The sequence below is a fragment of the Pholcus phalangioides genome, unplaced genomic scaffold (genome assembly GCF_987345545.1).
Source record: "Pholcus phalangioides strain wild (caught in Gottingen) unplaced genomic scaffold, Ppha-v1.0 ptg000004l_1, whole genome shotgun sequence".
NCBI classification, from domain to species: Eukaryota; Metazoa; Arthropoda; class Arachnida; order Araneae; family Pholcidae; genus Pholcus; species Pholcus phalangioides.
This window is the reverse complement of record NW_028301597.1, coordinates 35,526,598-35,539,361: the sequence shown is the minus strand read 5'-3', so window position 1 is coordinate 35,539,361 and position 12,764 is coordinate 35,526,598. Positions and strand designations below refer to the sequence as shown.

The 12,764-nt window shown below is 36.1% G+C and overlaps 1 protein-coding gene across 6 annotated transcripts in view; it reads right to left on the bottom strand.

Annotated features, from left to right (window-relative positions):
- LOC149087341 (uncharacterized) overlaps positions 1-9,708 on the bottom strand; it is a 171,088-nt gene extending 161,380 nt beyond the window's left edge. For all 6 annotated transcript variants that reach the window (XM_089231397.1, XM_089231400.1, XM_089231399.1 and 3 more), the window contains exon 1: positions 9,175-9,708. The gene's annotated coding sequence lies outside the window, so the exon portion shown is untranslated. The remainder of the gene's footprint in view (positions 1-9,174) is intronic.
- Between the last annotated feature and the right edge of the window lie 3,056 nt (positions 9,709-12,764).

Below are 12,764 nucleotides of genomic sequence, written 5' to 3'. Positions count from 1 at the left end.
TATCTCAGTGGTGAATCCGTGATCCGCGGGCTTCCTGGAAAATTTCAATCAGACTCACGGTGTCCGAAAGGTTGAAAATCTCTGATCTAAATCTGATACGATATCTAACCGTAGATTAGACTCACTTCCATTTGAATCTCACGTTTAGAGATATAGCGTAAAATTTAAGAACTTTTAGTAGTTTTTAGATTTATAATAGTGGGATAATTGAGATTTTTACTCGTTAAAAAGCTCCTTATTTTAATCTCAAATGGTAAAGAGATAAATTTTCATAATATATATTTATATATTTTTTTGATTTATGAATAACTGGTTTTGTACTAAAAGTCTTTAATAACAGAGTTCTAAGAATCCAATATAACTAAAATTTTCTTTGGATCATCTGATCGAATTTGAGAAGTTTTTTCATTGTTCAAATTCTTCTGTAATCGCATACGTGATACAATACGTGAATTTCAAAAACCAATATGCGATGTATATGAGTGCAAAAATAATTTTAATCATTGCAAAGGAAACAGGTACTTTCTGGATTTTATGCCGAGGTGAAATCGGAACGGAAAGTAATCTGGTCTCTGCCGGATCACGAACCAAGGCCCTCTTGCATTCCCGGCGAGCATGCTACCATATACAACACTGGATACATGATCTTGCCTTCCTTATTTCACGCACTCTGGCGTGAGGTGCTGAAGTAGAGGCAGGCCTCTTAACTTATCTTAACTTAATTGAAGTAGTATCCCCTCTTATCTTCGAGAAACGGTCCCCAAGTGGGACGGTAAAAATAGACGGCTTTTTTTTTTCTGCTGAATATATCAAGAAAACAGATTTTCTGGATTGTAGAAGAGTTGAACTCGGAAAGAAAAGTCATCTGGTCTCCGTCGGGACTCAAACCCAAGCCCTCTTACATTCCCGGCAAGCACGCTATCTACATCACAACTTCACGAAACACTAACACCGGCCATATCGCTGTACTGCAATTTACTGCCATTAAATGAGATGGATTAGATAGATATCACCCTCATGATATCTGTCGGTGGTCGCCTCAAGTTCGTTGGGGAAAATATCTTATATATATTCGTCCTCTGGGTTGAACCTGGGACCGTGACAGCAACTTTCGCGGTGGTAGACGAGGCTTTACATCACTGGAGATCGGACCCTGCCTTCTTTTTTTTCACGCACTGTGGCGTGAGGAGCTGAAGTAGAGGCATTAGTAGCTTCGGCAAATCGCCCCAAAAATATGTGGTACGTTAGTGTGCTTGCCCGGTATACAAGAGGGCCTGGGTCCATGTCCCGGTGGAGACCAGATGACATTTCTTTCCGAGTTCAAGTGGGCAGGAAATATCCGTTTCCATGATATCTTGGATTCCCGCTTCTTCCTATGACAATACATTGGATTAGAATTGAACGGTTGTGAGAAATTCTAAAATTCCACTTTTTATCAGAGATAACTGAAAATTTCTTATAACAATACAAAAAATATATGTTATTAGAATGTCTCGAGGCTATATTTGTCCTAAAAAAAAGACAACCCACTAAAATAGCGATATAAGGCCATCCCGATGACTTCATTGTAGGTACAGTTGATGACTTTGGATAGGAAAAACAGTTGTAGGAAATCATTCGAAAAAAGCGTGAAGGTTGGGGGCTATAGACTCATCCCTATCAATCAGACAAAGAGGGAAAAAAACAGAAAAAGAGGGCCTTAATGCCCCGTCAGTCGATAGAATGGAGATAAGTGAGAAATAACCAAGATATATATTGGCTGTCAAAAATCAATGAGTGATTTCACGCCGAACTGAACCCTCCTTTATTATTATTTTTTTATCCTAGGCTGTTGCCGAGTATCGAAAAGTCCCTGGAGGGTCATGAACGGGAACCAGGCATTCCGCCTGTAATTACGATGAAGCAAAATATAGGGTTGTGAAGGGAAAAAAAGAGAGGCTCTCTTATGTGATAACTCTCACACGTTCGACATTGGACTGTGCATTTATCCATGGTCAGGTGCACACTAAGTACCAGATCCAGAGCTGGCCGATTTTCCTATAAGGACAAGGGGGAGAAAATTATAGAATTCAGAAGGAAAAGGACGTTTTCAAAGGTTTCTAATCGGCGAAACGCAGAAATTTCAACTTGTGCCATTAATTTATTCAAATTAGCGCTTAATTATTCTATAATGAGAGCTTATGATAAGACCAGTGTTTCCCCAACACATTTTATGACACAGACACCCTACGCTTCAATGAAATTCAATGCATTGCGGACACCCCCTATTGCAGTGGTTCTTAACCTACGAGTCGCGACCCAAGATTGGGTCGTAGGGGCTTCCGAGATGGGCCGTACAAGTTTACTTACGACCAAAGATTCTTGAGTCATGGGTCACAATCCAAACTTGATTCGCTGGAGGTTTTCTGAGTAGGATCGTGAAAAAATACTTACAGCTAGGGAACCTTGAGCTATCGGTCACGACCCAAATTTTATTCGCAGCAGCTTCCTAGATGGGTCGTACAAATTCACACACAGAACGTTATTCTGCAAATGCACTAATTTCGTCACTGGTTCACTAATTTTGAAATACAGTCCCACACGTTGAGATGCTGATCGTTTTGTTGATTTTGGATAACAGCTGAAAGAAGGTTAAGCAAACCTGTCCTATAATGAAGGTCAGTGGTCCATGTTTAACCCTGCAGCAAATATCAATTTGGAGCCCACTCTTCCTCCACCCCCCCCCTATGAAATCCAAAATTTATGGTTCAGTGTAATATACATAGCATCAAAAAATTGATGAAATAAAGTATAATTTACGGCATTAAATGCGTCATTCATGCAATTTTAGTAAATGAAATGATACCGCAGACACCTTGCTGAAATCCAAAATTTATCGTTTAGTGTAATATACATAGCATCAAAAAATTGATGAAATAAAGTATAATTTACGGCATTAAATGTGTCATTCATGCAATTTTAGTAAATGAAATGATACCGCAGACACCTTGCAAAGTACACACGGACCCCCCCCCCCCAGAGATCTGAGGGTCGCACGTTGGGAAACGCTAATATACACGTTTGTTTCAAAAAATTAGAACTTCCCAGAAATTTACGAGCACAATTTATATGAAGCGCTCAAGTTAGGAAGTAGTATGGCTATAGTTTGAATTTCACCTTCTAGGATGCTATTTTTGAGCATATTAGTGACAAAAAAAATTGCATAAATTAGACCGAATGTATCTTAAAACGCAAAATTAGTTTTTTCTCTTAAAAAGTAGTCTTCTAAAAAAAAATTAGGCCATCCACATACAGCAAAATCCTGGTCGCAATGAAATTGTAGGCTGCCTAGAATTTTTTAACTTCTCTGTAACCAAAAAGGTGGAGAGCCTAATGAATCCATACCTTCATTCAGAAAAGTCGTCTGATTGATTGTTCTCTATTTTTTGGTTGCAGCAACCGAAGACTTCGTTTGAAGCTGGAAAACGCAGATTGGATCACGAATACGACGATTCCCGTCAAACATCATCGATACTTCCGTGATTCCAAGAGATATCTGATGATTGTACCTGACGCTGACCCTATCAAGAGATCGTACCAAATAAAAGCTGATCAATGAGCTCTAGAATAGCGCGACGGGATTCATGGTTGAGGGTCTGATTGGGATCTGTGTCGGGGAGCCATTCATTCATTGTCTTGATGCCAAAAATCCATGATCAAGGCCAAAATCACTGCATTTGTGCAGTGCGTACGCAGTGAGTATGCAGAAATGTCTCGGTTTTTCTAACCATAATGTGGAGATTAAACTATTCGAGTGATACATACAAATCCAAGAAAAACATGCAACACTTATTCTATCAAAGTTGTAAGTCTGAATTAAAATATTTACGCAATAATTCGTTTTTAGTCAGATTCTGTAACTTTTCGAAACAAAAAGGAAGAGTTATTTTGACATTTTAGGACGCATTCAATTATGAGAATTTCTTGTCACCGATATGCTCAAGGAAAAACCTCTTAGAAAATGCAAATGCAAATTACAGCTACGTTGTCGTTTCCGGCTTTATAACTTGAGCATTTCAGCGTGAAGCGTGTAATTCTGTGGAAAGTTCTAATTATTTGAAAATAACGCGTTTATCTTGTATCGTTTTGATTATAGGCGTTAGAAATCACAACCGAAATCACCTCGATGCTCGACTTAAACATTCAAAAACATCATACAGAAAACTATTAAACTGGAATTTTTGATCTAGAAAATGGGAAGAAATCTATTCCAAAGTACTATAAGTTCAATATCTGTGTGTGGAGAGAAGGAGAAGTAAACGCATACATGAAACGAAACCAGAGCAATTTATACACATGGGCGCATATGAATGCCCCACGCGTGTGCAAATATTTTCCTTCCAGAGTCTCGATTCAGTGGATATTCCTCAGAAAGCAAATATCTTAGTCATGTCAAGACGTATAATAGCTCTAATCGTCAGTGATTCTTGACGAAAGAGTATAAATACGAGGTTATTCTAAAAATTGTATGAGTGCGTGTGGCATTTGGAATTAATGTGGAATAGCTTCTATACAAAACCGAATAAAAAATATTTGCATAGCTTTGAAAATTTGTTTATATAATACGAATATGTACTCGATGTAAAATCTGAATATACAAATATATTCTATGTTTAGATCTCTCGGTATTGGCTACTAAAGGTGGATATACCTTCGGGGTGTGGATTTAACCCTTTAAGTGGCAATTACGAATGACTAAATCCCCCTTCAAAATGACATATTTTTTGTTAAGTAGACTTTCTTCCGATTTTTGCCAGGCACAAAGTAGGGGGGTATAGGGAAATGTTATCCATTGAGAAATCAACTTTACAAAACATCTGGGCTTGTCAATGCTTATTAAATAAGAGGCTTTAATGGAGGTGAGATATCTCGTTATTTCTGCTTAAAGCATTAAAAACTTTGTGGTAATTTTCGTAAAAATATCAGTTATATGTTTCTTTCTTTTTTTTCAATATATATTTTGTTTTTTATATTTAATTTTTTAAAATAAATTTTGTTTTCGCTTGGCTAGCAGCCGAAATGGTCGGATTCCAGCCCTTTGTTTGTCAAGCCTGGATTTGGATCGTGACGGTATTCATGAGAACAAAGCTACTCCGAATTAGCTTCAAAGTGCAAATCTGAATTTAATTGGATTTGCAGTGTATGGAAAGACTGCATTGATGTAGCCACGATATTTTAACGAAGAGAAAATCTCCGAAATAGCTTAGTTTCAAAATGTTATTAATCTTCCCTCAATCATCCAATATATACCTCATGTACAGTACACGATTTTTGAAATTCGATAAAAACCGCAAATCACGGTGTAATTCCACAATGTAATAATTTTTTTTGCACGGAAAAGAAAAATCCCAGTATAAAAATGAGGATTTTATACACCAAATCGCAGCAAATGTTTCTCTCGCTAGTCAGTGTTTTGATGAATGCTCGTGAAATATTGTGGTAGAAACATCTGAAAAACCTGAATTTTTAACTTATTTATAACTAATATAATGTTTTAAAAAACTGCAATTATCAGAAATATAGATTTTAGAAGCTTTAAAAAATGCAAAAAAACTCTTTTTTTGAATCAGTGGGGGAATTTCAAAACTTTCATATAATACACGATACTGATTGACTGACAAAAAAGTGCTGAGGGAGCTATCGAAGCATTCCGAATGAAAACATGATTGTTTAAAAAGAATGAATACTTACGAGGGAATCGTTTAAAAATGAGAATGCAAGAACTAGAATGATATTTTAAGAATATTCATATTAGCTATATGAAGATAATATGAAGTCTTCAGTATAAGTACTTTATCACAATAAAACACTTTAACGTGCTAAGCACTAACAAAAATTTCCAAAAAAGTATAAAATTCCGAAATTTTGAAGCTAAACCGGAATAACGATCAAGTTTAATATTTTAAATGGTGTTTAAGTGTCGATCCTATGGGAAAAACCAGTATGAGATTTTTAAACTCGTTTTTCCTATAACAAAAGTTAATATAGCCATCAATATGATGAATTTTTGCTACGATCAAATGTGATAGCCTCTCATACAGAAGAAATTTTGGATTTTTTTCTATAAGCGAAGGCATATTTGCATATAGATATACAGAAAATATCAAGTGAAGAGAATTTCTGGATAAGACAGCATTTTTGCTGATTCGAACAATATTGCGTTTTGATAGTAATACACGGCCGATGATATAAAATTAGTTTTCCAACGTCAACAATGAAAACTAACAATGTTAATGAATGTTTGGAGTGTTAACGAGGTTTATACAGAGATTCCGTTAAACGTGTTAGTGATGAAATAATCAAATTATGAAAAAAAAAAGATAATGAAATTATTATTCTCTGTTTTTTGAAGAAATTGTTTGCAATTAAAATAGGTACAAATTATCTACCTGTAAAAGTGTTTTCACTGCAATAAAAGTGTTAAGAAGGAGAAGCCGATAGCAGAAATTTGATTTATGCTTTTTGTCTCACTACGGCCATTTTATGTATTCTGATGAGTAAATCAGATCGGGAACAGATTTAGTTCGGTTCAGATAATGACACGAAAAAGAAGCCATGACTTAAAGCTGTTACTTGAACCCTGACGCTCACTGTTAGTGTTTGTTGCGCTAACCACACGACTTGAACGCGGCATGATATTTATAGATGTGGTATTATATGCTTTGATATTATATTCAAAGGGATTGTTTTAGAAATAAGTTGTTTCAACCCTTCAATGAATATAACTGGAAGATATTTAAGATTCAGATTTCCATTTTATATTTATTCGATTCGAATTTAAGAAATATTTGTGTGTCTAATACTTGTTTTTCTTTCTCCGTGATATGCTGTGTAAAGAATACAGTTATGTGAATCAAAACACAAATCACTCAGTCAAGAAAGTAATAGCCTTTTATAATTATAACACTAATTATTTTGATATTAAAAATTATTTAAAATTCAAAACTTTCACCTTAATAAGTAGAATACACGATCAGGTTATGCAGAATAAATTACTGGTTTTCAGACAGTATATGTATGTTTGAATTGAAATCCCGTATTTATTCTACAAGAAATGAGCATAGAAAATATGAAAGGCAATTTTTCACAATTTTTCAGATCGATTTGAAGATTATTTTCGGTTATGCAGTAAACTTATTTAGATAATTATTACACTGAAATGATATTGAGAATTCATCAAAAGTTTTAATTGATTTTATTTATACGTAATCTTCACATTTTTTCATTAATTAAAGCGTAGGACTTCCAATTACTTTTATGAATTCCGAAGATCAGTTTTTGTTGTACTCGAAGAATTGATGAGCTTAAATAAAACACGTAGAACAACTATTTTAGCACAAGACGTATTCTAATAACTTGTTTGAAGTTACGATTCAAATTTGATCTCTGAAATGATAAAGGAATCATCACATGCTGGAGCTAAATTTTAATGAATCTGTTTTCATTTTAATTACTATTCATATTTATAAAGAATATTTGATCAATACTTTTAATTAAAGTTTTCTAGTGGAAAGAAGATTGCTTAAATCTATAAAAATATAATATTCGTTGCATATATAAATAATTTCATTACGCAAATAAATACTTGATGTTTGATATATATTATTTTGCAAATAAATATATATCGTGTTATATATGAGGAATTAATACGGGAGACTGACTATTCTGTACGGATGGAATGACATTCACGTCACATAAGTTTCTAAAATTAAATGAAAGTTATATTTTTATGTATATTGTTTAAAAATAGTATAAAAGTTTTATTTATTTTTTTATGATAACTCCAGTACAGACATAATATTAGCAATAAAAGTTTGTTTATTTTTATTATCGTAATCAAGTTATTAAGAATTAAGATCATGATAAAATAAATAATGAACGCTATAATCTCTGTTTTTTTATAATCCCTCTTGCACAGTGCTTAAGGAAATTGGAATCATTTCCAAGTTTGTAAAAATTAGAATTGTGGGTAACTTGACATTCTACACGGAAGATCAAAATTTCTTCGGGGTATCGAAAATTCGAGTGATAAAATTTCGATATCAATTGCTCAGTATAATCCATATCTTAGAGAAATATTTAAATTAGGAATGATATGTAATTTGTGCAAAAACGCTCTTCGACTAGTAGACAAAATTCAATCGTTCTACGTACATTTCATTAATAAAACAGAATGAATTTAGTGGTTGATCGATTTATTTTTTCTCTTCAAACCATTTTTTGAACAACGGTAAGAACATTTAACACAAAAGTGATATATATGTGAAAGCATCTTCACTTTAATAAAACCTTACATCAGGGAAAGCCCCGACACTGCCCAGAGATTCGATCAAAAAGAGAAAATGCCGTATCTGGTAACTTTTCAGAGATGAGCAAATATTTTTATAAAAATATAGAATGTAACTTTGTACGTAATATTAAATTTAGCAATGAAATGCGACCTGTATGCAACCGTTAAGGTAATTTCAATGACTTTCTATATACTGTTATTAAGTACAAATTTAAGTATTAGTAGCAATTTTCAATGGATTTTTCAGATATCAATTTCTTTTAGGAAAATAGAGAATGAAACTTCCACACACACAACGAAATATTTAACTTTGGAATGATATGCGATCTCTGTCGAAATGCTTCAGGTAATTTGAATAACTCTACACAGTACTTTTAAGTAGAGATTCAATATATATATATTATTGGTAATTTTCAATATACTTTTTTAGAGATACAACGAAAACGCATCAGAAATAGAAAATTGTATTTTGAAAGTTTTACCCTGCAAAGTTGAAATTTGATCATGAACGTCTGAAAAAAAAAATTAAGTTATATTAACCCCATATTGCACTACTAAACAAAAGCATGATTCTGTGGTGTTTGGTCAGAACATGTGACATCTCCAAAAAAAGTATTTTTGATCTAAATGCATATTTTGCTAATTATAACAAATTAAAAGTGAGATAAATGCACAAATACGTGCGTACGGCTAAACAACATGCTGATGTATGATATTTTCATTTGTATTTGCGTTGTGTGTGTGTGTGTGTATGCCTTATTTTTTATTTTTAAATTATCATGTTCTGGCCAAACACCACAGAATTATTCACTTAGAAACTAAGTTATCCATAATAAAGTACTCACCTGTTCGAAAGTTAAAATTTTCAAGAATTCCCGTCTTTTTTTTGGTGTGTAGAAATATTTCGTTTCAAGCAAGTTCTGTGTTCACTGCTTGAGTTAATTTTGTTTTATAATAACACATGATAATTTTCAATTGAGACAGTAATAAGTTAGATGGTTAGGAAAGACACTCCATCTTAATAAAAAAAGTTTCACCCGCAGAAACTAACGTCTTGGAAACTTATATATAACAGATACGTCCTTATAAATTAACCAGCATATAAGTTGCTTCGACCAGAAATAATCTAATAGCCCATGCTGGATCGTTCAGGACACATAATATCGCATGTTACGTCATACAAAAGGGTTTAGAAAACGACGACAGCTGACAGCACGTGGTTCACATCCAACACACTCTCTCTCTCTCTCGCTCCACCAAAAACGCCCCAAAAGTAAAGGCAACGGCGGCGGCAGCGTTCCTTACGGGCGAAGAAGAGATGCGGGAACCCCTCTCTCTCTGGCACTGATGCTGCTCCTCCTTATAGTTCTTCACTGTTCGGCAACTCAAGCTCAACTGGAGTTGCTTGCCGTCTGCTTCGAACCGATATGGGCTCTGTGTGTGCATGTGTGAGTGAGTGCGTGGCTGCTGTGTGTTGTATCTCTCTCCCTCCCCCCTCCTACAATCCTCCTCTCTTTCCTACACGGCTCCAACTTTTTCCTCAGCGCGCCCTCCCTCCACCCACGGCACCCACACTCCTTCTAACTTCTACTCCGCCCATCTCTGGATGCGTTTGTGCGTGCGTGAGTCCGTGCGTTCCTTCCTTTCCTTCCTGCCCGTTCCTCACTCCCCCCATCCTCCCCCCCGCCCCGTTTTCGACCCGAGGCTCCAACAGTCCTTACGGGCATCTCTCTTCCAACCGTGTCCGCTCCCCCCTTTTCCCGCCCTTCCCCCTCTCATTCCCTCCTCACTACTCTATCTTCCCCCCTCCCCCACGCCACGGCAAGGACGCACAGACCCTCGCGCACGGACGTAACGCTCGTACGCGGACCACCTCCCCCTCTCCCGTGTCTATCTCCTACTTTCGTTCATTCCTCTCTCTCTCTGTCGTGTTCGTTCTATCCCCGCACGTAATGACTTTTATTGATCCTCGGCTGGGGTCGGAGGGGGGGAAAGTTAGGCGTGTAGGAACGGATGCGGTGGTGCCTCCGGTATAGGGTCCGGAGGCGAGAGGGGGAAGTAAGGAAGGAAAAAAAAAGAGATGTAGGAAAGAGGGGGGGGGGGGAGAAGGGCAGTTCGAAACCTGCTGTTCTCGTCCGTCGCTTCCCTCCCCGTTCTTCGAACTTGCTTCCTTTTTCTTTCTTCCTCTTTTTTCTTCCCCACTCCTTTTTTTTTTCGTTAGGGTGAAGGGAGATGTAGGAGTGTGTGGTGTGATGCCTTCGTGCCATAGACTTTTATTTCGCGGGCACAAAGAGTTGGCTGGCCTCGTTCCTCTCTCTCTCTCTCTCTTCACTGTTTTGTTTACCTCCCACGCGTACGCAAAAGCCATCTTAGTCGCACGTGGTGATGCAACTTTTTTTGTTCTTGTTTTCTTTTTTTTTTTCATTATTTATAACTTTTTTCACTGTGCTTTGTATGGGGGGTTATTTTACTTTATTTTTTTCTGTCTCTGATATATATTTTAATCTTCCCTTTGCCTAACTATCCTTTACTTCCCGCAACAGCAGTGTTTGTACCATCCCGACTCTGCCATCATATCCCTTGATGTGTTTGAGGGTTATTCTCTCTCTCTCATTGCCGCTACACCTTTGGTGGAAAGTGTGTGTGTGTGTTGGAGGGAGGTGGAAAGGCTATTATTCCCTAGCTTTTAATTAATGACTCTTGGCCGTTCCCAGACAACGTTTAGAGGAGGAAGAGGAGGGAATATTGTGAGTCTTCTCTTGAGGATGGTGTTCGTTTTCTCGTGTAGTGAATTTTTGTTCCTTTTTTTTTTAGAAAAAGATAGAATTGAAGAATTCACCAAAGCTATTGCAAATAGTGGAGCGATAATATAAATTTTGTTTCGTTATTTAGTGGATTTTTAAAACTTTAATATTCTTCGCAGTGTTTCTCAAGTGATTTCAGATAATGTGCAGTGTTTGTTAATTCAATGACTTCAACATCATGATCTGCTTGGCTTTTTCAGCTCTCGGTAACAGACACGCACAGAAACAATAATTTTGTCCGCTAACGGAGAGTGTCCGCTAAATGGGAGATACGATACACAGTGGATCCTCGTTTATGCGACTTTTATATTTACACGACGCGACGTTTGGATTCAGTCACAATCGGTTTCTACACATATTATTGGTAAAATGTACATGTAACTTACAAGTAATACACCGGTGGTTATGCCTGATCAACAATCCAATCATCTCGATAAAGAAAGTTTGATTAAATTTTACTACTTTTATAATCATTTTTACCGGCGATAATACATAATTCCCTAGTAAAGTTGAAAAGTCTGATAAGTGTTGAAAACTTTATATAATACATGCAAACTTTTTCCACTTCAATAAACCAATTAATTATTTCTACCCGTACACGAAATCAATATAAATTATTTCTACCCTTTCTGCATTTATGTTTCGTTTCATCAATTGGCCGAAATGGTTCTCCAATTGGTGGTTGAAGAACATTGGTCTGAAAAATTTGTATCAAACGGTTAAGAATACCTGGAAAAAAAGCGGTAGAAAAGTTTACACACTATTTTTACACAGGGATATGTCAGGTCCACACAGCTACAGGGGGAAGAGCGAAGTGGGCCATTCCTCCCTCCGTTCAGTAAAAAAATTGTATTATTGGCTTGGGTGGATGGGTCGATGTGGACATTCACCCCCCCCCCCGTTCACTATACACACCATCAGTGATCCCCCACCCCCATCCTCATTGGAGAAGCCTGTATCCGCTTATGCCGCACAGGGGCCATCTTAACATCATCATGCACTCTTCGGCAAAGTTACATATAATGTTGTACATATAAATAATACATATATACAAGATATACAGAAGACTGGATGTTGTGAAGATATTTATCATTTTAGATGTTAATTTTTTTTTAAGGAAGGAAAAAACTCATCATCATAATAAATATCTTCACAACATCCAGTCTTCTGTATATCTTGTATTAACAAGTGGAGAGCGACATTCATGTCATAATACATATATATAATGTTGGCTCCCCTCATGGACCAAGACGACCTGGCATTTCAAAACGTTTTCACCAATAAACGCATGAATTTTTCAGAACATGCATATCACGTAACATAATTTTCCAAAGAACTAAAGTGAATAAATCTTATGAGACCGAAAAAGGAAAACGAATTGATTTCTGATTATATAAGATTTCTTCATAACTGTTTTGTGTGAAGATTATTATCCAATTAATTTTAATGAGCATGACGTAACGTCCAAGATTTCTGATCTCATATTGAAATAAGGTACTCATGATCATTTTTATTTCACGGACTACATTCTACAGTCAAATTTCGTTAAGTCGAATGTGTAGCGGTCGACAAAAAAGTCCGAGTTATCGTTAGTTTTGGTTATTGGAAAACCCAATTCCATTGAGTGAAAA